This window comes from Lolium rigidum, chromosome 1 (genome assembly GCF_022539505.1).
Source record: "Lolium rigidum isolate FL_2022 chromosome 1, APGP_CSIRO_Lrig_0.1, whole genome shotgun sequence".
In the NCBI taxonomy this organism is placed as follows: Eukaryota; Viridiplantae; Streptophyta; class Magnoliopsida; order Poales; family Poaceae; genus Lolium; species Lolium rigidum.
The window spans coordinates 333,516,626-333,543,761 of record NC_061508.1 but is presented as its reverse complement, the minus strand read 5'-3'; the positions used below and the strand labels follow the sequence as shown (position 1 = coordinate 333,543,761).

The window sequence follows — 27,136 nt, the reverse complement described above, 5'->3', positions numbered from 1 at the left end:
AAATATAAGCAGGCCAAATTGCACTAGTACCAAGTGACACATGGAACACGGCCTAGCTAACAAGCTTTGGCCACGGTTTTGGGCTCCATGACTATATTCCTATCACTGATCTGGGCACCTACGAAAATGGTTCATACGCCATTGTCCATGTGAGAAAATGGTCAACCGTATAAAAATACACATGTTTCCCTGGTGACATACATAACCAACATTAATCGGAAACAATAGCAGTTTTCTATGTGAACTATACAGACTAAAAATACACCACCATCGTTGGATTCGCTAGATTGACGAGAGGGACCAGGAGGAGCTCCTCCTTCTTCTACTTTGCTCTAAAGGACTTTTGACAAGAAAGTAGAAAAATCTTAGAAATGTATAAGTAAACATAGCAATAATCTGAAAATGCACAAGCAAGAAGCGCATTGTCAATAAGCTAAACAACGGCTCACAAAAAATAATCTAGAAATCCATAAGTAATCCAAATTTCTAGAATTGCAAAACTAAGCATCACATGATCAACAATCTAAACAAAGCACATTATAAGTAATCTTGGAATACATAAGTAAGAAAATTTCCTATAAATAAGTAAGCAGCACACAATCAATAATTTGAATAAAGTACTTCATCTAAACAGAACACATTCAAATCAAGATACAACCAAGATCTCCACGCTTGATTTAACAAGTACTTGCAAGTAGATACCACAATATACAAATTTAGAAGAATTTAGCTAGATATAACTAGTATCCATAGATTAATTAAAACCACCATATAAAGTATACAAATTTGTAACCATGTGTATGATGTTGCTGGGACTCCAAGTGAAGAGCGTTACGATAACAAAGTATTTTCCCCACAAGGGTGACTCGAGGGTTTAAATCAAACTCTCGGGGAACTGAGCAAATAGTATTCTCTTCTCTTATCTTCTAGCAATCCTGGTAAGTAAAATAAAAGCCTTGTGTCTCCAAGTCCACAGTGTGGTTGTCAATCACAAGTTTTCGTGTAAGTATATAAAACATAAGTAAAAAATAAAGCGAGTAAAACTAGATAAAATAAACTAACTAAGTAAAAATTATAAAAGAATTGATTGTTTTTGGTGTTTTGGATGCAAATAAGTAAAGTAAATATTTTTGTATTTTCGTATTAAAATAGTGCAACAAATAGAAAACAAGATAAAAGCAAGATAACGGTGTTTCTTATGATAAAAAGTGGACCGAGGTTCAGGGGTTCACTTGACTGTTCTCTCTTTTAAGTTGTAGTGTACAAATAATAATTAATCAATGAGATATAAGGATCCAAAACAATAATATGAGTAAGATAAGCATTCATATGGGAATCACGTCCTAACATAGAGATGATGCAACACATCTCTCTTATACTCCACAGGAAAAGAAAAACTACATGCAATCTTATATCAAGAATTAACAGAGTATAGCCATAAGTATTTTAACATGATGTTTGAATATCAAATATGCTACCTTGAACAAATAAGATCATCACTTTTGTCACGTGACTAACATAGCACATGCATTCACTTTATCCCTAGTTGGGTAGCAAAAGAAAAGGCAAATCCATAATAGATCATTAATTTGTTGTCACTATTCCTTCACTAAATCCATGCTACTCCATCTAATACACACATCACCCCACACAAGCTCTTGCATATATGTTGGATCAGAATAAATAATTAAGAACGGGGTACATAATATGCATCTATTAATACATCTTACACACAATACGACCAGATCTCATAGCACAATATCATATAATAAGAATCCACCACATAGGTATTACAAATATGGCCATAATCATGTGAGGCAGCTCATATGGCACTAAGAACCATGAAGAACATGAGAGAAATAGATCAAGCTACTACCACAAACCTGTAGTCCAAAGTTGGACTACTCCCCTTGATCATGGTGATGTTGATGAAGATGTTGGAGAAGGTGGAGATCCCTACGGCGGTGATCCTGGCGGAGTTTCCCCATCCAATCTTCTCATCTGCATGCCGTTGTTTTCGTGTTTCTATCTTCTACGATGCTCTCCTATCGAGAACTCTTCGAGGCCATATATATATATAGTGATTTTTGGGTCAAAATACGTCGGTGGGCAAAAGAATCAAGTCAATTCGACGATCGACGGTCGAAAGAGCATGGGTGGCGCGCACTACATGTTTGGACACGCCACATGTGCTCTTTTGGGCCTCAGGCCCATCCATGCCTCTTCCAAAGCTCCAGGGTGCTTCTCCCAGGTCAATTGAACTCCGTATAGGTCTCTGAAAGTGAAAAATACGCAAATCATGGGTTTTCTGTTCTGCAGAGTTATAAACCAAATAAAAGGGATCATTGGTAAATATCCATAAATCAATGTAAAACATGGTAATAACATCATATATGTTTCAAATATGTGGGAATTCAATATGATAAAGGACAAAGTTTATGTATGCATTTTACATGCATCAGTATAACAAGTAAATATATCTTGACTAGTAATCGCAAATATAAACCAATAACTAGATCTGAACCCTAGATTTAACAAGTAACATAGTATGCGGGAGCGGTGTTTTGGAACATGGGTCCATATGCTCTCTATATTTCGAAATGCATCTTACATACATTTTAAATTTTTTTTAAAATTGAAACGAAAAGTTCGCACGTACATCTTCACGTGCTACGTGCTCACAAAGTCGTTTCATAAAAAATCGACTTATCATGTGATGTGTGTAAAAAGACAAAATTCAGTGCTAAAAATAATGCTTTTCACAAGATAAACTTTCTCTTTTTTATATAGACCACACAAAATATTGGTTTTTTGTGAAACTTGACGAATGCACGTATATTATGAAGATGTACATGTAGAATTTATTGTCCAAAATTTTCAACATTTCGAAATATATTTTTTTAGTAGAGGGAGCATACGCACCCGGGAGCCGAATTGAATTTCCGGAGAGTTTAACCCTACATTTAGCTACATATAAGTAGTCACTGCAAGATTATTTAACCCAGACACAACCAAAGGAAAATGTTCGTGGCCGATGTGGCTTTGGTATGGGAACATTCCATCTGAAATGTCCCTGGCCAATATGGTCTGCGTACTGGGTATGAGAGGTCCATAAATTTCTAGCCTCATCGTCTAGATAGCACTTTGTTCGACCATGTCTGATGTGGGACCCATTTTATGATTGGGAGTAAGTCATTATGATGGTTATGTAGCGGTGTCGCGTCCATGAGAAATTAATTGGTCCGAACTGTCGGGTTGTACGTTCACACATACTAAGAGCAAGTACAATAAGGTACAGTCAGCTGACTATAAGAGATAAAATATAATAAGTTTGCTTAGTTGAAGGAGAGAGATTAGGAGAGAGAAGGGAAGTGGACTCTTATCTAATAGCCAGCTCTAGCACGTGCTCCTAGGCACTATGTGAGACTAAAAGGTGGGCCATGTAATGTAAAAGTACTACAATTTTATAGTTTACTATTGTAAATGGTAGCTATAAGTTGACTATAGATGATGCGGCAAATTATTATAGCCGGCTGCCGGCTATACTATTATTCTTGTGCTAGGGTTTGTTCCAACATAGCATTGGTGGTTTAGATTTGTTAATATATACCTGATGATTTAGTGCCTAAGCATCGGCGAGACATGCTGATTTAGTAGGTTTAATTACCATTTGATCAACTTGGGTTTAACTTGGTCTAGAACTGAACGAACATCTGGGATCCTGAACCTGAAATATAACTGTATATAGGATCAAATACGGAGTATAACAATATTTTTCATAGGATGTAAAAAAAAGTCACAAAGTTTAAACTAGAGGGAAAGAAGCAAAGAAATATACCCGAAATTTCAAAGCTAGTTCAGCTTACCCTGACTTTGGCACTTTACTGTTCTTTCACCGGCGGCACGCACGAAAGAGTAAATTACAAAAAACTACCACATTTCAGGCTAGGTTAACAAGTCAGTACCAACTTTACTAATTTTTGCAAAAACGTACCACTTCTGGGGCAACGAGTTACAAATTGCACAAATAGACACTTAATCGCATTCTAAGAGCGGTGAGCCCACTGTTAGGCGCCACGTCAGCAGACGGCCGTTGGTCGTCCGTTTACTACTCGTGCCATGCCTCTTTGTTGCTATTTTTCAGCGGCATGCATGCTCCTTGGAGCCGAGAACCGTGCCGTATTCCAGCAAGCTCACCATGACACGCACGGGTCAGGGCGTGCAGCGCCTCCAGCGTCGCGGAAAGGTTCTTGAGGGCGCGGTCGTTGCGGACTGGGAGACAGAGTCCCCCATCTGGCTGATCTCGATGAGCAGGCAGGCGCCGTCGTAGCCAGCAATGGCGCGGGCGACGTCGGGTGACGTGGAGAGGCGGTGCAGCGTGAGCACGGCCTTCTCGCGGCCCACGAGGCTGCTGCCCGACTCGGCCAGCCGGATGAGGGGCGGCACCGCGCCCTCCGACACGAGCAGCGCGTCGCAGACGCCACCCCCGATTCCACGAGCTGGCATATCACCGTCGTCGGCGCCGCGACCATCTTCACCAGCGCGGCGACTTAGCGCGGAGACGACGCTCTTCTCGTCTTTATTCAGGGCGTCGAGCTTCCCGTTCATCGCTCGGGCCTTGGCCTCGCCGTGCCTGATCTGTCGCCGCGCGAGCAGCTCCCGCACGTCCGTCTTGGCCGCCGCTGGAGGAGGAGTCGAGGCGTCTGATAGCACGCCGGATCGGACACGCAGTTAATGTCCAGCCTGCTTGCAAGTGTGTCAACCGCGCTCTGCATCTGAAGCTTTGCGATGCCGGGCGGCCGCGCGGCGAGCTCCAACGCGTCGGCGAGGGTGGCGGCTACGTACTGCAGCACTTCGCGGCAGAGTGCGTTTCGAGCAAAGCAAGGGTGGCTGGACAGGTCCGACAGGCGTGCTGGGCGCGTGCCCAGCTTCACCGCGATGGCCTTCCACCGACCCGGGAAGCCCACGGCAGCGGTCGCCGCGTTCACCGCTGTCGGCACCATCCCGGTCACGCCGCCAGCATATCCCCGTCCCTGTACACTCATTTCTCGCAGCTGGCTGCCGTGATATAGAATCTGGAGTGATTGAGAAACTCGAGAATCTTGTCGCAGTTTAGTGGTGCCTGGTGCAAGCTGGCCATGAGCACCTACGATGCACGGATACTTCAGAAAACTCACGTATCCGTATCGGATACTGCCGGATACGCGGATACGTATCCGATACCTACGGATACCTATCACGTACATAGCAGCTAATTTTTCATTTTTTAAAAAAGAAACTAAACTGTTACTTGAGAGCTAGGTGGAGAAGCGACTAAGAGAGCGCTATAGTTGTGAAGCTTTTAGGCAAACAACATATAGGTAATCCTATTGGTAGTTTTTCTAGTAAAAAAATCAGTAATTTGTATATATATTATTAATAATTATATGTATACAAACGTATCCCCGAATCAGTGTTTTTGGAAAATCGACGTATCGGCGTATCGCGGTATCCATATCGCCGTATCCAGGCAACCTAGATGAGCACCACACCAAGCCAAGACACCAAAGTCAAGTTCTGTAGGCTAGCAGGTTGACCATGTTCGATCTTAACCAGTCGGAATGTTGAGTAGCAAACGGATGATCAACGGTCGTCTGCCGGCGTGACGCCTGACAGTGGGTCCGCCCCTGTTAGAATGCGATCAACTGCCCATTTGTGCAATCTGTAACCCCTCGCCTCAGAAGTGGTACGTTTTTGCAAAAATTAGCAAAGTTGGTACTGACTTGTTAACCTAGCCCGAAATGTGGTAGTTTTCTGTAATTTACTCCGCACGAAAGGAAGTACTAATTAAGTCAGATCGAACGCTGATAGGCGTCAGCGATCCATCCGGCAAAAGACGGCTCACGCTCGTACGCCGACAGCTCGTTCTACCCCAGATGCTGAAGTGCCTAGCTACAGCGAATAATGCTTAGCCGGAGAGATTCGCCAATGAAGATACACGTGCAAAGCGTAGCAAGCCAATGCGTACGAAATACACCTTCTAAAGTTGGCAATTGCTAAATTTCAGCTCTCGCTATTCTGAAGGAAACCTGTGGGTGGCTGCTTGCATTTTAACCACGTGTTCGGAGATTCTGTGTTCTCTTACACGCTATAGTCTGCACCTGTATTGCCATGGTCGTGCGCCAGTAGCTTCTCGCCGAGGAGCATGATCCACGTCGGTGCGTCAGGCTTTGTGCCGTGCCGTTGGGCCTGTTTCTCTGTGCGTGGGGATGGGGGATCCACCATAATTCTATCCGGGGCACATCATTTTTTTCGAGAATACATCATGGAGAGATGTATCAATCACATAGAAAGGTTGCCAACAGGTAAAGAAGGGCTACCAACTAGAGGTGGCAGGTCCTCACCACTCGCCTACTCTCCTAACTGCCACGGTGTAACTACCGGTTCTGGGAAAACAAAAAAGCAACTATGAAAGACCGAAAGAGTTTCGCGAGCTTCCACCTATCGCACTCCTCCTTAACCTTCTCCTTGATGCAAGCCTGGGAGGAAACCACATCTTGACTAGCGGCACTCAATCTATGAAGTTACAGAATTTCAGAATCTTTTTGTTCAAAATATCCACGAACATAAAGGAACTCAAAATTTTGTCCGAGAACCTAGTACACCATCTGGTTGTACCTAGGTCCACGCACGTGGACTACACGGCCACGCTCCCACCATTCCCCTGCGCTTCGGGTGCCCAGCTGGCTCCTGTTGCTTGGACCCTCTCCCGCTCGTGCCCCCGCGATTCTCACGCGTTGCCTGCTGCTTCTCGGGCTGGTATAACCGGCTGGTTGTACCGGTTGCTCTTTCTGTTTTGTTTTCCTCTGTGCTGGTATAACTGGCCCATGACCGGTTATACCGGCCAAATCTTTTTTATGCATGTTTTTTACACAGTAACAGCTATTTTGCCTATATAAGGAAATGCTTGATCCTATTTTTTCCTCACCTTTACTATTTCTTTTGATCTAGATTCAATTTGTGAAGGTCTAAAGAACTTTATCTCTACTCTCCAACTCAAATCCTTGATCCCTTGTGATTCCTCCGACGATTTGAGAGTTGATCCGTGCATCTTGAAGATTTTATCATCCTCTCTCGTTCAACCACACATATTTCGATTTGAGCCATCGATTTAAGTTTCCCTCTCCGATCTTGTTACTCTTGGAGGTTGAGGACTCCTAGGCGGTAGCAGTTGCTAGTAGCGATCAACTTGTGATCGAGCCGGAAAGTTTGTACGGGATCGAAGGCCTCCCTAAGGTCTCCACATAGTGGAAAGAGCTCCTACTTCGTGGATGGATCTCACAGAGAAGAAGGTGAGCCTTCGTGAAGTTCGGTGTCCTTCGTGGTAACCGCACCTCTCCAACGGTGACTAGTTTCCGCTCAAAGAAGTGAACATCAGGATACATCGTCGTCTCCGCATGCTTCGGTTATTTCTTTTCACTTATTTATTTTGTGATAGCCATCGAGCTTGAAGTTCTTTATACATGTATTTTGTCATATAGGGTGCTCCACTTAGTTTGCATTAGGCCACATTATTTATCCCCATAGACTAAAATTGCAAACAAGTTAAGGAAAATTTTGTAGAACCTATTCACCATCCCCCCTCTAGGTTACCGACATTGAACTTTCAGCCTGCTGGCTCCCGCCCGCATCCTAGGGTCGTTTGTTCTGCTGGTTTCGGTGTGACGGCGGGAGGATGTCCAGTTGCGTGGTGGCTCAGCCTCGGCGGTCCTATTGTTCCTCTCGCGCCAAGACGAAGATCTGCTTGATGCATGTCCTACTGGATTTGGCTGGAGTGTCGAGTTCCGGAATGCTCCGCCGGTGAATGTAGCAGTGCACGTTACACCTGGAGTTGGATCGGGTGGTATTCGATCGTGCGCACCCATGCTTTTATTACGACCGTTTGGTTCGCGAGGGAGCAGCGCGAAGCTCTACTCTGTGTTGCCATCAGATGATATTCTATTCCATGGTGAAATCAAAGGCGGAGAATATCATGAAAGGCCGGATAGGAGGACTAGCATGGAGGTTCGAGTCTCTTCAATGTTGAGGGAATTGCTTGGTATTCTAGGCTCCGCAGCAGTATGCAAGTGGGAGCGGCAGCACAAGTGAAGTTTAGAGTGTTACCACTCAGGATGAAAATCCAAGGTCTGGCCTTAAGTCATTGTGCCTGACAATAACCTTGTTGGCATTGTTTTAAGAGCGGGAACTATCTTCAGGGTGAAAAGCTAAGGTCTTTTGATCAGGCGACATATGACGCTTATATACTATTCCCTTCTTGAAGGCGTCGCTTTTGAAAAGTCTGAAATTCAGGTGTTGTCTTGGTGGTGGATGTGTTGTTACTGCTAGGGCTGGAATATCGTAACAGAACTTTTTATTTCTTAGTTTTATTTTTTTATTTGGATGTGTGCATCCGTACTATCATTAAGGTATTGTGTTGTTGTAGAGGACTGGGTGTAATTAATATTTATCGATATTAATATATTTCTTTTATCGAAAACCTGTGTCTGGATGAAATGTACCACATGCTTCCCACGAAGCCATCCACGTATCCAGTCCATCTTTGTTGGTTTGCCATCTTTCAGTTCTGGGCTTCCTCCTTCGAAATTCGGCCCATTCAGGATTCAGCAGTGTACCTGCAAATGGTGAAACTGAATTCCTCCCTTGACGGTCACTTTTCTCCACGGTTGGATTTATGCCATTCCCTCCACCAGCACACCAGCTTCGTTATGTTTTCATATGGAAAGTTGAGCCCCTCGTGCATGAACTCTAAGCGATGAGTTGCATTGGACTAGTCGTACACGGATGTCACCACGAAGGACAAGACGCCACACTTTCTTCATGAGAAAATATTGTGTTCCAACAAACGATTGCAGACAAAATACTTCAGGGAGGCTGGCACGACCCCCAGAAGAACTGAAGAAGCTATGGGCCTTTGAACTTGGCAGGGCGTGCACTCATGTTCTTTTGGAAACAGTCACTCAATTTTCCATAGCCGCCGCCACACGCTGGCCTCCATCTGCTGCTACAGACACCCTCAGATGAGCCAGCTTGTCTTGAATCATTCGCTGATACTGCATGTACACGGTACGCAGATTTCACTGAAAATTGTCTCTTTTCACCGGAGTGACAGGCCAAGTGACCCTCTCTTAGTGTTCAAGGATAGGGATCCTAAGAGTTATGTTGGCAAATGGCATCAGTCGCGGTTAAGGTTTGACGCACCAAAGCTTCGTCCCGTGTCCTGGTTTGTAAATGAATAATCGTGCCCAACGAAAAGACCCACGTTAAATAAAATAAGTCCAGGAAAACAAGGGAGAAAGCCCGCTAACTCCACCCAACCGCAAGGCAATGTCTAGCAGCGGCCAGCGAGGCCTGACACCAATGAGAACAAAGAAAAGCCTGAAGCATTTTCCCCGGTCTAGAATATTTCTTTTAAAAAATAATTCTAGAATATTTGCTCTACCCGAAGCCCAACCCGAGCTGTGTCCCTCTACATCGGTTGTCGGTGATGCAGCGTTTTTCTCATCACCAATGAAGCCGCCAGGAAGCGGTGCAGCGGAGGTTTGGATCTACTGGAGACCATCAAATGGGGCCGCGCTAGTGAATTTATCTTTGCTAGAGCTTGCGGCTCCACCTCGCGTAGTCGTGGTTGGCCGTAGGCTCGGTCGCTGAACGTGAATCTATGTCGCCCTCGTCCAAGATGGTCAGGTCGTGGCATTGCACAGCTACTACCGTACGCTCGTGTGGCCGCGAGACTGCGCAACGAAGCTGAAGATCGCTGGAAGACGGGATCCAATACTAGAGATGACAATTAGGGTGCCCCACAGGCCCACGATGACTTTGTGTTCAAATACCGTTTGAGCAACAACAGGATCACAGGAAGTAACACTATGCTCCGTCTTCAAATGATTTTCAAATGAAGCCTACCGCCAACCACGACTACGCGAGGTGGAGCCGCAAGCTCTAGCATAGATAAATTCACTAGCGCCACCCCATTTGAGGGTCTCCAGCTGATCCAAACTTCCGCTACCGCTTCCTGGCGGCTTCATCGGCGATGAGAACACCGCTACGTCGCCGACAACCGATCTAGAGGGACACATCTTGGGTTGGGCTTCAGGTAGAGCAAATATTCTAGAATTATTTTTTTTAAAAAAATATTCTAGACCGGGGAAAGTGCTTCAGTCTTTTTCTTTGTTCTCCTTGGTGTCAGGCCTCGCTAGCCGCTACTAGACATTGCCTTGCGGTTGGGTGGAGTTAGCGGGCTTTCTCCCTTGTTTTCCTGGACTTATTTTATTTAACGTGGGTCTTTTCGTTGGGCACAATTATTCCTTTACAAACCAGGACATGGGACGAAGCTTTGGTGCGGCAAACCTTAACCGCGGCTGATGCCATTTGCCAAAATAATTCTTAGGATCCCTAACATATGGGTTAGATTGGAGTGGCTTTTTCAATCGCGAGAGATGGGATGCTGGTCAACTATTTATACTAAACATTTTTACTTTTTATATAGATAGTTTTACCACCACAAATAAAATATTTTCTATGGATAAAATCTTAACTACTATTTTTCTGTTTTATCTAAGAAGACTAACCTTACATAATATCATAAATAGAATTTCACTATCATCCAGTTGAAACTTTCTTGGTTACAAATAATGCTAAATTGGAGATATATTTAGTCTTGAAAAATATGTTAAATTTATGATCATCCATAAAGTTATTTAAATTGCATTCATCTAAAAATGTTTGCAACACTCCATGGAATATAGTGTGTCGATACGCTTGTGTATATTTTAGTTTTTTTAAATATTTTGATAGATGGTTTTGTGATGTACGAGCCCACCAAATATCCCAATAGAGGATTCTAATGTAGGGTTTTCTAACTTAGTTGTACCTAGCATGAAATTCTAGATTATTCAAGGTGTCACTATGTGCTTCAATTACGATATGTCTCTCTTTTACAAGTTGGCATTGCTCTTTATTTGCTCTTTTGGGTCAAGAGTCTTTAATCTTCTCAGACGATGGATGGGAAGGGATGATGTTTGTTTATGAGGGCTAGGTAAGAAATTCTACTACCTGAGGAATGATATGGTTATCTAATTTTATCAGGTATTTTGGATTATCCAACAATTACCACCCATCTACTATTATTTATGTTCTGAAATAGTATGTTATGTGTTGTGTACGGCAAAATCGGGCATATGAAAGAGGCATGCACATCAGACGCTTTGTTTATTTGGAGGAAATGGTAGTGTTGTTATCTGGAGTATTTTTTAGTGAAATGTTAGCATTTTGTCTTTAATGACTTTTTGAGAGACCTAAAGCAAGGAGTTTTCTGATAACGTTCAAACAGAAGATTAAAGTCCAGTAGAAAATCAAATGACAGGGAGAGAGAGAGAGAGAGACTCGGAGATTGAGAGAGGGGGTCATGGCCAGAGACTATGGATAGAAAGAAGCTTAGGAGAGGATAAAGAAAAGACTCAGAGATTGAGAGAGGGGGTCATGGCGAGCTCTCCCCGCGCTCTCCCCGCGCTGGAGTCCTGCCGCCGCCGCCGGGGGTCCGCCGGGACACCATCTTGGCCGGATCTGGAGAGGGAGGCGACGAGGGAGCGGAGGGGTTGCCGGAGTGCTCGCGCGGGAGGTGGAAGGTGGGCGGCGGAGATGGAGAGGAAGAAGGGGAAAATGGGACGCAGGTCAACCTGCAAACGGCCTCTCGGCCGCCATATATCTGGGTTTTCGGCGGCCGAGAGCGGGGGCCTGCATCGCTTTTTTGGGCCGGCCCCGATATGCGGTATTTGCTCGGGGTCAAAAAAAGACCTAAAACCGGCATACCGGCCTGCATAGGGCGATGCAGGCCGGGTATGCGGGATCTGCTAGAGTTAGCTAGGATTAGTAAAAACTGAAAATATAGCAATTTGATCTAGAAACGGTGCTCCAAGAGCATGTGTATAAGTGGTCTCCCCACACAAAAATTTAGCAAGCTTGCTATATTTGCACCTACACTTGCTATATTTGCAAAGGCAAGAGGCACTTCGTATAAGTGGCAAGACGCACGCAGGAGGGCCAACTACCACTTCTTGAAAGTTCAGGAGAGTTTCTCCTGCACGTCGCTGGCGCTGCACCGCCTCGTTCGCCGCCGCCGTGGCACAACGGCCGCCGTCCTGCCTGCGCGCTTTCAGCCCGAGCTTGATTCCAGCCGCGCCGCCAGAGCTCGATTCCGGCCGAATCCTGCCGGCGCCGCCAGATCTGTCGACCCCGCACCATCTCACCCCTCCCACAACGTCCTTGCCCGCCTCCACGCCCTCCCGCGGCAGCCCGATGCATCTCTGCCATGTTCGTGCGCGCCTGCGCGGGACGCTCGTGGTGGCCGCCGCCGAGCCGTCGAGCGCGGTGCTTTGGCTGGCGGTGGTCCAGCTGGTCGGCTGCCGTCACACGTCTTGGGACTTGGGAGCAGCAGGTCGACCGTAGTGCACCATGTCCTGCAAACGCCTTGCAGCAGAGGAAGAGGAAAAAGAAAAGGAAGAAGGGAGAAGAAAAAAGAAGAGGAAAAAAGTGTAACAAACTTACATGTGGGTCCTGTTTTGGGTTGCTATTATAGCAATCCTTTTTTGAGAACCCGCAACAGTGTGCGCGTCATTGTATTAAGCTGACAAGAAACGTCAAGAATGGCTACAACAGCACACATGCCTTTTGGCTTACAACACACTCCTACAACACCGACGCCCAAGCACACCTTGCCCAACCTCAACCCAAGAATGGGGAGGCGGCGGGGCATAGAGTCTCCAAACCGCGTCACAACCAACTCCAACAACACGACCAACTTCCCAAGCTGCCCAGACCAACGTACCACATCATACGCCTAGGGTGTGGCCAAAACTTGGGAATGGGTCGACAAGCGCGTTGGCGATGGCGTACATTGCGCTCCAGAGACTCACACCTAGAGCAGTAGAAGACACCAGCGAGGCTACCATCACCGAGAGCCATCCCTCGCACCTCGCAGCCAAAACAGCGCCTTCAAGAAGGGGACGACGCTGCTGCGCCGCCGCTGCCCGGTCCGGCAAGTCAGACCTAGGGTTTCCCCTGGCGTCGAGGGTAGAAACGGTTAGGACCCAAAACCATGCCTCCAAGGAGGGAGATGGCACCCACAGGTGTCACCGTGGTCCGCAACGGAAGAACCGAGCAGGGTTTTCACCCGGGCCAAAGACCGCCCAACGGCAAGATGGGGACGCGCCAAATGCCGACCTGAACCACCGTAGCAGGTTAGGACCCAAAACCATGCCTCCAAGGAGGGAGATGGCACCCACAGGTGTCACCGTGGTCCGCAACGGAAGAACCGAGCTGGGTTTTCACCCGGGCCAAAGACCGCCCAACGGCAAGATGGGGACGCGCCAAATGCCGACCTGAACCACCGTAGCAGGAGGCAACTAGGGGTCGACGGAGAAGGGCGAAACACACCAAAAGCCACCGCAGCAGCCACCGCTCGCCGGACCGAGACCGAGATGGTCAGATCGGGGCAAGAGGCACACCGCCGCAACCGGAGCAACAACTCCGTCCACCACCGGCACTGGAGGACGGACGGCCACGACGACGACCGCCGACGAGATCCCAGCCCGCCATCGCCTGGCCGGCCGCTGGCACCACCACGGAGCCCAGCAACCGACGCCGAAGGCGCCACCGCACCAGCCCACCACCATAGCTCAGATCTACAGGCCCGCATAGGCCCAAATGGGCTTAGCGGGCTGGAGCTCACAGCCATGGCAACGGGGGCGCCTCCACCGCAGGGAGGCCGCGCCACCCACCAGCCGACGCCATGGCGCGCGCACCGTCGAGCTCCGCAGCGCCTCGCCGCCGAACGTCGCCGGGAACCAAGTCGCCGCCGCCAGAGGAGCAAACGCCACCACCGCGCGAAGGAGAAGGCCCCCGCCGCCGCCGTCGCTGCCTGGGCTTCGCCCGGCGGTCCTCCGGCGGCGGCGAAGGAGGAGGAGACGAGGTGAGGGGAGTCTGAGCGCCGGCGGCCGGGGTCGCTCCCCGTGTCGCCCAGAGCTAGGCGACGCGGGGGCTCGTTTTTATTATAGCAATCCTACTAAAGCACAGTTTGGCTAGAATTGCTAAACCTTCTCTCATCTTCGTATACCCCATGATCTCCTGACGGTGGCCCCATCAACATCAAGACAAGCCGTGACACATGCCAAATAGCAAAAAAAAATGGCGCATTTTTTCCCGCGAGAGAACGAACCCGCAAAATCGAATACCGCGCCTCAATTTCATGTTCCTGATGGTGTACGTGGAGCTTCGTGACAGTGGGTCTAGAAGTTCCTGACATGGATCGATGTGCCCTGTCACGAACGAGGATATATGCTCCTGGTAGTACAACATATTCCTGGAGGTTATTCTCTAGACCCTGCGACAACGAGCTCCGAGAGGAAGTCACGGCGCCAGAAATGGCAGAAGCGTTGGCAGTGTGCCGCGCTATGTCCCTTGCTGATAAAGAGGGCTTCCGGAAGCTAGTGGTAGTCTCGGACTGACTTTCTGTGATCCAACACATCAATTCAGGGATGACAGATCGTAGTCTAGTTGGAGTCGTGATCTAAGACATCAAGGCTCTCGCAAATAATTTTTGTGACATCTCATTTAGCCATGTTCATCGTTAGTTTAATGAGGCGGCACACATTTTAGCTCGCTTCACGGAGCGTTTCTCTTCTACTGTTTTCAGAAACTTTGCCTCGAATTGTATACGGTAGACTTTGTGTAATGATTTATTATGATCAATAAAGTGTCGTTTTCTCTCAAAAAAAAAAAACGTTCCTAACCTACAGCGCGGGGCCTTCACGAATTCAACAGCCTGTCAGGAAAAGTATCGTTTGGGGCAGTGCAATGCGTTATGAGTCATATTATATGTCATTACTACTGAGTTTTGAAGCCATCCTAAACAAAACAAAACAAAAACTTGTAAGGTCGATTTCTATGAGCAGACATAATCTAACCATGCCATTGATTCGCTCCTGCAACAACTGGCAAAATGACCGATTGCCCTGAAATCCACTTTGGCTCATAGGTGTAGATGCACCTATTATCGAAAGAACATATTTTAAAATGTCGAAAAATTTCAGAAAAAAAATCATGGTGTACTTTCACATGTTCTATGCATGCACACAAAATGTGAGAAAAAATATTAATTTATGTGGCATTTGCAAAAAAATCAATTTTTTTCTCTAAAAAAGTTTACTACGAGACATTTATTTATCTTTTTACATAGGCCACGTAAAATGGTTTTTTCCTGCAAAACTTTTGTGCTCTAACATAGGATGTCCCGATGCACACCGAATAATTTTATTTGAATTTTTATGACATTTTGAAATTGATTTAAATTTATTTTTCTTAATAGGTGTAGATAGCCAAAACGCCATGTCCCCGATTGCCCTCTTTTTGAGCAAAGATACATGTTCTTGTTAGTTTCATTGTATGCAGTGCAACCACAACGTTAGGTTTTTTGCTCTAATTTTTTTTTAAGTAGGTTTTCTCGGATACATCTCGTGAACATGCTTTGGTTTGTGTAGATAATGGATATACATCTCGCACACGGATTCATCGCATCAAAAACTTGACGAACACACACACACACACACAAAAACTTGTGCCCACTATTTTTTTCTACATTTCTTTATCTAAGCTCACGGTACAACTTGTACGTGCATTGCAATTACATTCTCACTAGTTAACAGGCGGCTGGATCGTCTTAGATAATAAGCAAGGAAGGCATGTTCACAAGAACACAAAAATTCCATCATTTTTTGAGTAGAATTGAGGTAGGCATGACCAGGAATACATTCTTATTATGCAGTAATACAAAGGTCTCATGCATACTTGAAAAGTAAAACAAACAAACATGAGAAATGATCCAAGATCCAGCAGTAGGAAGCGTCAACTTGTGGCCATCTTTTTTTCTCATGAAAATGACGACAACCATGAACAAGATGGCCATGAAATGATTATAGGTCTAATGCGAGTCGTCGAGAGAAGGAAGCGATGCACTGAATGTCGAGTATGGCCGCTGGCTCGGCGTAAACCAGACCTCGAGCGGATTAGAGGCTGGTCCGTAACTCTCACCCCTCCACGGGAACTCAGGCTCCAAGGTCTGTTTTTTCAAGTCGTAAACCTTTACGCCGCTCCTCCATCGGTTGTAGCGGTTTTCGTAGGAGATTTCGTTCCTGAGCCGTGGAGTTGTGAAGTATATACAGTCTGGTCTCATCTTCGGGAATGTGTCGGTGGATAAAACGCCCGGGCTATTCTGTCCGAGGAACACCGCGTATCCCCGTAGAGCCTCGGTGGGGGCTAGTCCGACCAGTGTGCGACTTTTCAGGTCTACCCTGTCTACATTGACCGTGACGCCGTTCTTCCGGTCCTTGTCGAGGATGACGCGTATCTGCAGAAGATGTGCCCAGGGAGCCGAGACCAGGTACCTGGTGACGACATCCTGGTCGTCGTCCTTGGCGATGATCACTTCCCTCTTGTGTTTGTTCCGTCCGCGGGAAAAGGTGAATGACAGGAGTAGCCCTTTGATCGTGAGGGCGTAGAACCTGGTGCCAGCACGGGAGTGGTGGACAATATCGGCGAAGCTGTCAGGATCATCGCTTTGGACGATAGAAGTAAGCAGCGGCCAAGAAGGACTCCGGCTGCTGCCTGCTCCGGATCCGACCCTCGCGAAAGAGAGCTGCTTGCCGGATGTGTGGACGACCAGAGCGATGGCGCCGGCCGCAGCGGACGGGGAGCCGGACAGCACGAGATTGTCGTATAGAAGGCCATGCCGGGAGACACCACGTTGTGAGTAGCGTCGCCGGCACCGTAAAAGAGATAGCGGTAGCCCTCGAGGTTCTTCCCGCCGTCGGCGTAGACCCCCTGGATGCACTTGGAGAAGCCGGTGATGGGCGGCAGCGGGATGGTGGTCATGGCGAAGGGGTCGTAGAGGATGAGGTCGGAGAGCTCGTTGGCCACGACCAGCCAGCCTTGGGAGGCACCGCACAAGGCCACGGCCTTGCCCTTGCCCTGGGGGAAGCTGACCTGGTAGGTTTTCTTGTCCAGCATGTTAAGGAACTGGGAAGAAACGCTTGGATCCCGACTCTGCTTGTCTCTGGGAAGTGGGTCCGTCACCAAGGACACGAGCCATGGCGTTTGGCGAGTGCGGGGGACGCCGGCGGCGGCCGTGGAGGCAGAGCGCCATAACGGGCAGACGGCGCGGAAGGCGAGAGCTTCCGGGAGCTCGAGGAGGTGAACGACGTGGATCAGGAGATCGATGGAGAGGCCTGACCAGCGTGGACTCGCGTAAGGTTCTGCCATTGCGAGCGATTGATTCACGTTCCTGTTGATACATCGGGCACACATTTATGTATTGATTACGGAAGGAGTCGTACTATACGTTCTCAACTCGGACAAAAAAATCCCTTCAGATCTTCCCAAGAAACATACTAGTATAATATGGAAAACCGATTTTTACTTCAGATGAGCACCTTGCCTCTTGGAAATAATCCAGACTATATACTACCCCTAATCATGATGTTGAGTTTAAGTCATGTTCGTTTGATAGTTTTGCCGTTACAACTCGAAAAAGGTAGTTGCCGTTGTACTAGTTTGTATGTGTACGACCACTAGCACGCTCAGTACCCGAAAATCTGGCGGTGCTGTGTTTCGCCGGGTTCGCCTGTGTCACAGAAACACAGGGCAAAGAATAGATCATGGCCATGGTGAAAAAACACACGGCAAAGAAACTGTACGCATCACATTTTCATGAAAACACACGACAAAGAAATATGCATGGCATAGAGATCGAAAAATACACAGTAAAGAAATGTACACCGCAAAGACGTGGGACATGTGGCTAAGCTGGTCGCGTTTGGCGGAGGTGTTTCGATAGCAAGGCTTTGCTGGACACACGACAAATAATTATTGCCACGTCGATGCCCTCTTTCACGTGTGTCGTTTCTTTCCGCGTAAACTTTCCCGCCCATGGGGGGTGGCAGTAGGGGGTGAGGAATTTCCCTTTTTTCCTTTGTCATGTGTATTGTATATGCACACGGCAAAGGCAGTGTGTATGCACACCGAAAAGAACTGGTTTTGTCATGTGTACTTTAAATACACATGGCAACATCGGTTCTAGCCTTCGAGTTTTTCCCTCCATTTTCTTTGCGCTAATTCATTCCCACTGTTTTTCCAAGACATCTTTGCGCCCTTGCTCCACTATATAAAACCATGTATCAGATGCAAAATTCATAACCCGGTTCTCCTCCACCTGTTCCAGTCACTCTCCCCACCACAACCAACCCCTGCTAGGCCGTTTCCCACCACCGTTGAAATGCCTCCACGTCGCCGCACCAACCTGAGATCAACGGGCTACATCGGAGACCGTTGCAGCCAGGGGGGGGGGGGCATTCGCGGCTGAAATATGCTTCGTTGGAGAGCGTGTGCGTTGCTTTAGGACCTTCAACACCACCAAGGAGGAGGCCAGCCATGCATACGACGCCGCGACGTGGAGATTTGATCGGTCGCGCCGCGACATAACTTACCAAAAAATCAGGTCTCGATTGCAAGCCGATGCGATCGCTCCCTAGCCACACTTTGTGTCGCAAGAGGACGAGTGGCACCACTTTGTGGGGCAGCGACGGTTTGCCATTGCCGAGGCGGACGAACGGGCCATGGTGCAGTCGCAGCACGACCATCCTAAAGACGGTGAATACGAGCACTAATTCCGGAAGGCGAATAAGGTGGAGAAGATGAGGAGGAAGAAGGCTGAAATTCATGAGGAGTAAGGCGCCGGACCATCGTCGCTGCTCGCCCCAACTCCGAGAGGAGGTGGCTGGACATCGTAGGCACAGACAACGAGTGGATAACGCCTAGGATTAGTTTGTGTGTGACTATCTATGTCTACTAGGTACCCGCCTACAGCGAACAAGCATATATGAATAACCAATGAAAATGAATAATTATAATTACCATTAGATTTCAAGTAAAATTTACGTGTTATCTCCATATTCCTATAATATGCATATATGAAATGCTAATGTAGACAACATATGAAAGACAATTTAGCCGAGAAAGACTCCAAGGCTTCCTGGTTAGTACTACCTCTGGACGCAATTAATCGACGCGTGCGCCTCCTAATGACATGCGTGCACAGCCCTCCCTCCGCGTCGATTAAATCCGACCGGAGGGAGTACATGTGAAGTTGTACTAAACAGCCAGAGTTCGAGACTCACCACCTGCTATATCAAATACAACGGTTCCTCCCAAATGTACTGTGTGATCATTTTGAGACAATGGAATCTATTGTCATATGGGGTCAAAGTACTCAAGCTAGTCAGAAATATACTGGACATGAAGAGTGTCAAATTAAGATCTCGGTCATCAGAAGTACAATCCAGGGCTCAGGTTTTTGTTGACTAAATATTGAAGTACACATACAAGAGAAACAAAAGACTGAGGCAACAGATCAAAAACGATGACAAAACCATCCTGTCTAAAAGCAATAGAGCTGAAGTACATAGAAAATTGCTACTACTACTACTACTACTACTACTACTACTACTACTACTACTACTACTTCAGCAATACTCTTGCACGATTAATCAACAAATCAAGCAAAATACTAATAGCCTTGCAAATACTCTTTGTATTGCTGCAACTCTCCTCAAACTGTCATTTAAAAAAGAAACAATGGAGATCTTCACAGTATGGAAGTTCTCTCGAAGGACTAAGACTTGCCTGATTAGGCATTCATTGTCAGCTATGTTCTGAGAGTGGCTTGCTTGACAAATTTGGGGCAGAGCTGCATTCGCATTCTCAGAGTTACTTGCTTGTACAAGCCCCGGCAAATCTGCATTGCCGAGGCACAAAAAAAGCTGTTAAATTCAAGACAAACCATTGTAGTAGTCCTCATAAAGAAGGTTCACTATGAAGCTGGAATTGCACAATCAAGTTATTTATTTGTTAGCCGGTAGTTCGCATCGATTTAGCAATGCATAGTCACTTGAAAGATGCAAAAGGCAAGGTGAGTCAACACCGTCAGGGTTTAGCCATGAAGAAGTTTCCTTCAGCAAAAAGAACCAACCTTCAACCCAGACCCCCATCCCAAGGTTCCACAGTATTATTTTCTTCTGAAAACAAAAAAAGGAACCATCTCTTTATTCATCACACTATTACACCTCTGTTCAACAGAATGCAACACACGGCAAAAAAAAGCAGATACCCCTTGTTTTCAACAGCGCTTAATGCAACGCACCCAGCAATTACCTGGACTGTCGCTCAGATGACTTAACAACACGCAGGGGGAAGTGGGGGCAGTAGGCATCCAGTTTAGTTGCAGCATAAGGTACCAATGCTTCCAATGCTTTACTTCTCATGTCAATAGAGACCATGTGTCTCTTGGGGACGTCCAACCTCACCAAGGATTTCACATGGACAACATCATCACCATGGATGCTCTAGATGTCTGCAGAGATGACCAAGAAAAATTAAATCATTAGGGAAGTCAGAGAGAGTGTGTGGTAGAAAGTATAGGGATATCTCTGAACTTTTGACAGCAGACTGAAATCTAGAGTAGAAATACAACTATAGATGATGAAAATCAACTCTTACTTCTTTGGATCTCTGTTTCTTGACTTTGACATGACAGGTCAAATATCATTAATAAATGTATTGATGTCTCAAGACATCTGATCAATTAAAGCAATATTTTAAAAAACCTGAATTATGTATCTGACACAAAGTTCAATAGGTCATGTAATATTTGAGCAAGCAAGTAAATTAAGCCCATCTGATGCCCACAATACAAAATAAAAAAAAACTTCCTTATTAGTCTGTGGAATTGTATGATGAAAAGGATAATTTCTAGTTGCATAATAACATAACAGCAGTAGTGAAGTGGAAACATTTACTGCACTGTTGCACCAACATGCACACTGACATATACCCAACAACAAGTCATCAACTCTGAACTTGATCCTTCCATTATATCCAGCTCTATCTATAGTGGCGATGAAAAATCCAGGCTTCAGTCATACTGAACATTAATCCGACATCGATTATGTTGAAATCCATATGTGGGTTCCCCAGGTGGAAAGTAAGAACGAAACCGCACGAGGAAAAGGTAAAATCAACTCCTTACTTTCCTGGAAATATTTGGAGAAAATATATCCACCATCATCATCAATTTTGCAACTGTCTGCAGCCATACTTTTCCCATATGATATCCTAACATATCACTGGTAAGAAATTTGTTGATCAAAATCAGCAAACTTATCTGTCAGTGCTGCAGTATAAAATAAACTTTGGGACAGCTACACAACCCATGTTTCGAAAATTAGTGCTCTGCCTTGGGAATTATGTACTGACATGAATTAGTGACGACCAGGTTAAGAAGACGGAAAAGAGCATTAGAAAGCTCACATAGGACGTTAGGTTTCGCATACACGCACAATGTTTCCTACACTTGATAGGAAGGTAGAAGGTTGGTCCAAATATGGTACTGGACAACATTAATATACCCAAGAAAGTTCTTAGAAATAGAGGGTACCTTCAGATGATGATATGTATCTGAGCCCATCTACATTGCTTCTTCATTGATCATCCAGACGTTTGTTTCATTTGTTCCAAGCTCCTTTCCATTGCACAGAACCTACATAGAAAGTCAAAGCATAAAAACCATTTTCTCATTTATTCATAGAAAACCAAGCTTAAGTACATCAAGATGAACTGCTAGCGAAAAAGATCCGCCACTACCATGTAAAATCAAACATCAACCCAAATGGTGCACATGCTGTATCAATAAAAACTAATTAGAAAAAATCAATACTGGTAAGTATAATCTATAACAAGAATGACAACCTGGTGAGTCAATTTTATATACATTCCTAAAATCATGACAAGAAGCACAATGTTTACCAATCTTGCAAGGTTAAAAATTTCCAAGAGCAAACAAATTTTAATAGGAGCAAATCATTTCAAGATAGCTTTACAAATAATGGGCACCACAATCTTTACCAATGGTATACCTGATTTTGGTGAGAACCAAATGGGACAAGGTGCAAATTTTGGTAGGTATGCTGGCTGCTATTGCGATGGCCATGACCACTGGTTGTTGCCATAGATTGAGCATGTGTCATCAGCATACTCTCACAATGACTCCTATTATAGTTAGCCATCATATCCCACAAGCCGAAGCTATGTTGGGGTGCCTGAAAAGGAAACATGTAGGCTGTTAATTTGATGCATGGAGATGAAGAATGGACACTTCTGCTATAGGATATACAGATCGATACATACCAATGAAATATCAATATTTGACCAACCATTCTGGGCTTGACTTTGCACACCGAAAACAAGTTGAAGAAGATGTCAGGCATCGTGAAAAATAATACATCTTCACTACATTTATTATCGTCCTATGTTTACCGATAGGCAATATTCTCATGTAATAACCTGAAGCTAACAAAATCCGGAGAAACAACAAAGCGGTGTAGACAAACTGTTCCGCATCCTTACCGCTACTCAACCGAAAAGTAATCCTGGTAACTATCTATCTTATGTAAGCAACTCTTTTCAACTCGAATACATTTAAAAATTAGTGGACTGGCAGTAACAAAACATCTCACTCGATAATATGTATTAATACACAAAGAAGATAAAGTTCTATCTCTCTCTGAAGCCAACAAAGGGGTTGACAGCCTCTAACTCACCGGCAGAAACTGAACCCTCCATGTCCTTGATGGTACTGGACCGAAAAATCTGATGTAAACTACTCTTCTCAAGATAAATTGAGAGAAGCTAATCATGGAAAAGACATAAAACTAATCTAATAAATATCAATCTGAATAACAGGAAGTACTATATGCCAAAGACGGTGGATCTAATCTAATAAAAATATATGTAAAGAGGAGGAATTAAGCTACTCTATTTCATAAAACGAATGCCCAATATGTAAACCAAGTTTTTTCACCTATATGTAAATATTGCTAGAAAAAATCAAACTCATAAGCATTCAAATTCTTATGAAAGGTAAGTAGCAACACCTCAACAAGACTTGCCGCCACCAGCAGGGCAGCAACTCCACCACTGACAACATGACCATCTGGGCTTGCAATAAAAATGCTCATCCCACCTGATCGACTTCATGCTCCATTATTTTCAGCTAGAATAGCCCTAACTTCCTTCTTCACAAATCCTATGAAAGAATTCTTGCTAAACAACCAATCTAGTAGAAACTGAAACCTGCATTAGCAAAGATTAACAATAATTTAGAATCCAGACCAAGATAACTATGCAGCACACCAAAAGAAATAACTGAAATTTATCAAACCCAACTACAACGGAAAGAATAAGCTGGCACATTCTATACAAAGAAAGGTCTGAACTGACAAGCCCCATGATTCATTATTTTTATTCAGGAGACAATGGCCTTCCGTATATTTAGTAGACAATGCACAAAAACCTGAACTTATAAGAATGTAAATGCAGCACCCAGTAATCTAGACAGAACAAATAAGTGTCCTTCCAGGAAACAATGGAAAATAAGAAGTGCATGTGTATATGATAACATACAGTGCTCGTTGACTTTCTCCAAACGCTGTACCAGAAATTACACGTATGACATATCAAACATTAGCTGCAGATTTGTACAACAAATATCCAGAACATGAGAGATCTTATATGGCACAACTCAAAATTAGCTAATAAATGAAAATTATTTTTTAAACAGCTATAATATGAAGATTTATAAATCATAAAAATATGAGAACCATTATTGCCAAAGCAGCTTCAAGAAAACCCTTTCCATATAGTTGCTTCACTCAAAATTGATCACATCATCTTGGTCACGTATCTCAGTAGATGCACAATCATCATATTCCACACCATTTACCCAGGTTATAGTTTAAGTACCAGAAAAAACTCAAGTAAGCTGAAATTGAATTTTGAGGAGGCAGGGTGCATAAGAGTTAGCCCAATGCTCTGCAAAAAAAAAAAAAAAAAAAAAAAAAAAAAAAAGAGGAGACATGGTTGTCTACAGATAGAATCAGCTATTACCTCTACAAAACAAAACAACTTTCCATCGGTCATTTGTCTAAATAGTACATTGAGTGATTATACCATACGGTCATCCAAGTTGGTACCAAACTCCATCTATAACTTATACATATTACCATGGTACTGGCATTTCAAGGAATAAATGATGTGAGGAAAAGGAACATTTCTAAACAAAGAAGAATGACCCAAATATTTCTCTATGTTTTTTGCTGTCACATATTTCTCTATGTCGAGAAAGTCTAAATAGGCAACATGATAACACCATTAAAAGGGATGCTATAACAGTGACAAAATAGATTGCTTACTAAAACAGAATCCGGGAGACCATAAAATAATCTTGCCCCCTCTCGTTCTTTTGATCCTCTTCTCTCGCCAACTGCCATGCAATCCTCAACCAATGCGCAATGCAAACTGCAAGAAAGGTGTTGGAATTCGATCAACCAATCAGGGAACAAACTGAGTAATTCAGAAGGAACCTAAAAAAAAGAATGTTTGATGTTGCTGTGCGCTGCTAGACTGCATGCCGTTTCAACCAATCACTCAACAATGGTTAAGTAATTGCTGATTCCAAAAATGTGTGCACTATCATATCACCGTATTGGCTTCTCAAAAAGCTTAATTACTCATATGGTAAAGTAATTGCAGATTCGTCGGTACTACTTTTTAACTGAAATACTCAATTACATGTACTGTAAGCCAGTGGCACATGGTTTGTGAAACCAGAAATATACCTATCTCATATGATGTGCCATCCTTTATCTGAACCAGAGGCTAAATCAACAGAAAAATACTTTCACAAAGCATTACCATAATTTATGGTCAGCCTGCAGCCATACCACTTTCATCAGTTAAGTCTCAAAAGAAGAAAATAATAGAAACAGATCTAGATGTATTAGAGGATCTACAATCTACATGCATGGAAGCTAAAACGAAGTAAACCATAGGCTGCTGTTTGATTGGTAGGCTTGCAGATCGGTCAGGCAAGAAAGAAAGAGAGAGAGGAGAGGAGATGAGATGAGATGAGGGAATCACCTGGCAGAGTTAAGGTGTGGTGGTGGAGACTCTGCTGCTGCTGCTGCTACTGCTACTGCTACTGGAGGGGGCGAGGCAATTGGGAGGAGCTAGCTGCTGGTGTTGGACATGGGAGAAACACTGGGTGGGAGGCCAGGAGGCAGCGCATGGCCTGTTCCCGTGGCCGCCGGATGGCCTCCCTCTCGCCCTGCGGCCTCCATCGCACCTCCCGCGCGCCCGGAAACGAGCTCCGCCGATCTAGCTTCTCCTCGAGGAGTGCATCAGCGACGACCGGTTGTGGCGGCTAGGGTTTCAAGGAGGGGTGTGGGAGAGAGGGCGTGGGACTGGGGGAGGAGGGAGGACCATAGCCAAGGGGAGGACCCTCCTGCCCCGTACCCGGCGACGAACGGCGAGCCGCCACAGCCGTCCTCTCCACAGACGCCGCCCTGAGAGCAAATGAGAGGGCTGGCGGGGATGCAAAATAATGGGGGCAGCCACCGCGCATCACTGTTTGTTTTAAAATCCACACACGCCCTGATGCACACAGTCTTTTATTAATAAGGCAAATATTCAGGGGAAATGCACTTTGGCTCATAGGAGCATATGCTCCCATTATATGAATGCACATTTCAAAGTATCAAAAAATTCTAAACTAAATTTTTATACGTACATCTAGACATTTTATATTGGTACACAAGTTTTCAAAAAAAACTAAAAACAATTGTGGCTCCTGTAAAAAAGACAAGTTTTGATGCTACAACACGACTACGTATAGGATTTTTTTTTGTCTTTTTTGTACACGCCATATAAAATGTTGTTTCTCCGCGAAAATTTATGCACTAACAAAGAATGTCACGATGTACACCAAAAAATTTATATCAGAATTTTTTAACATTTTTAAAATTGTTTTTTAATTATTTTATATAATGAGAGCATTTGCTCCTATGAGCCAAATTGCCACCTCCAATATTCAGCTCATTTACAATTCAAGGATCAACGAAGGTCGATACAAAAATCAACCACCAAAAAAAGTAAAATACTGAGCAAACTAGGCATCAGGTAATATCTTAATAGGCCGCCAAGTAGCCTGGTAGAAAATATCCTGGCAACCATTCGAAGGCGGTTGCATCCAGAAACCATGTACTCCCGCTGGTCCTCCGGGAGCAAAAAAACGCCAAAGCTGGATCCAGTGAACCATAGTGTGGATAACCTGCAAGAAATTACTAGAGTCCTTTCTATTAAAAATAATATCACTTCTGCAATTCCAAATTGATCAACATAAAGCCAAAACACCAATGTGAATCCTAGCTTTATCATTTTTGTCAATTCCATTAAGCCAATTTCCAAACATATTTGTGACATTGGATGGAGGTGGAATATTATATGCAGCAAAAATCACTCGCCATATAAGCCTAGCAAAAGGACAAGAAATAAACAAATGCTCAACTGATTCATCAGCGTCACATAAAGAGCATTTTGTATTTCCCTACCAATTCCTTTTTGCTAAGTTATCACGAGTTAAGAGGACTTTCTTACTGAGAAACCACATAAATATTTTAATTTTTAGTGGGATTTTTATTTCCCAAAGATATTTACGAAGATATCCTGTATGCCCATTTAACATGTCACCATACATTGATTTAACAGTGAATTTTCTGTAAGATGTTAGGTCCCAAACAAAATTATCTTGATCATCATTTAAATTTATTTCCATTAATCTTTGGCATAGATGTACCCACTAATCCCATTTATTACCAATTAGCCTTCTCCGAAAACCAATATTTAACGGAGTTGAACTCATAACTTTTGCTACCGAATCATGCTTCCGATTGACTATGTTATATAATTGGGGATATTGGGATGCAAGGGTCTGGTCATCTAACCATTTATCTTCCCAAAAACGCACTCCTTCTCCGGAACCTACCTCAAATTTTCCCCTACTAAAAAAATTCCCTTTGAATTTCATTAGACCTTTCCAAAAGGGTGAATCTGTAGGCTTACTTTCAACCTCAACCAAGGCTTTCTGCGACATGTACTTATT

At 44.7% G+C, this 27,136-nt stretch overlaps 1 long non-coding RNA gene and 1 pseudogene across 9 annotated transcripts; both read right to left on the bottom strand.

Annotated features, from left to right (window-relative positions):
- Window positions 1-4,140: 4,140 nt before the first annotated feature.
- LOC124663533 lies at window positions 4,141-5,003 on the bottom strand (annotated as a pseudogene).
- Window positions 5,004-19,417: 14,414 nt separating this feature from the next.
- On the bottom strand, window positions 19,418-25,553 carry LOC124700075. Of its 9 annotated transcripts, none has more exons than XR_007001618.1 (9): window positions 25,117-25,553; window positions 24,816-24,908; window positions 24,390-24,495; window positions 23,073-23,271; window positions 22,327-22,366; window positions 22,056-22,238; window positions 20,296-21,679; window positions 19,607-20,159; window positions 19,418-19,572 (listed from the first exon to the last, which is right to left on the bottom strand). It is a non-coding gene; the product is annotated as an uncharacterized LOC124700075 (long non-coding RNA). The 9 variants fall into 9 exon arrangements; XR_007001619.1 differs by having other exon boundaries at window positions 19,418-19,879; window positions 20,114-20,159; XR_007001627.1 differs by having other exon boundaries at window positions 19,418-20,159; window positions 20,296-21,487; window positions 21,578-21,679.
- Window positions 25,554-27,136: the final 1,583 nt, after the last annotated feature.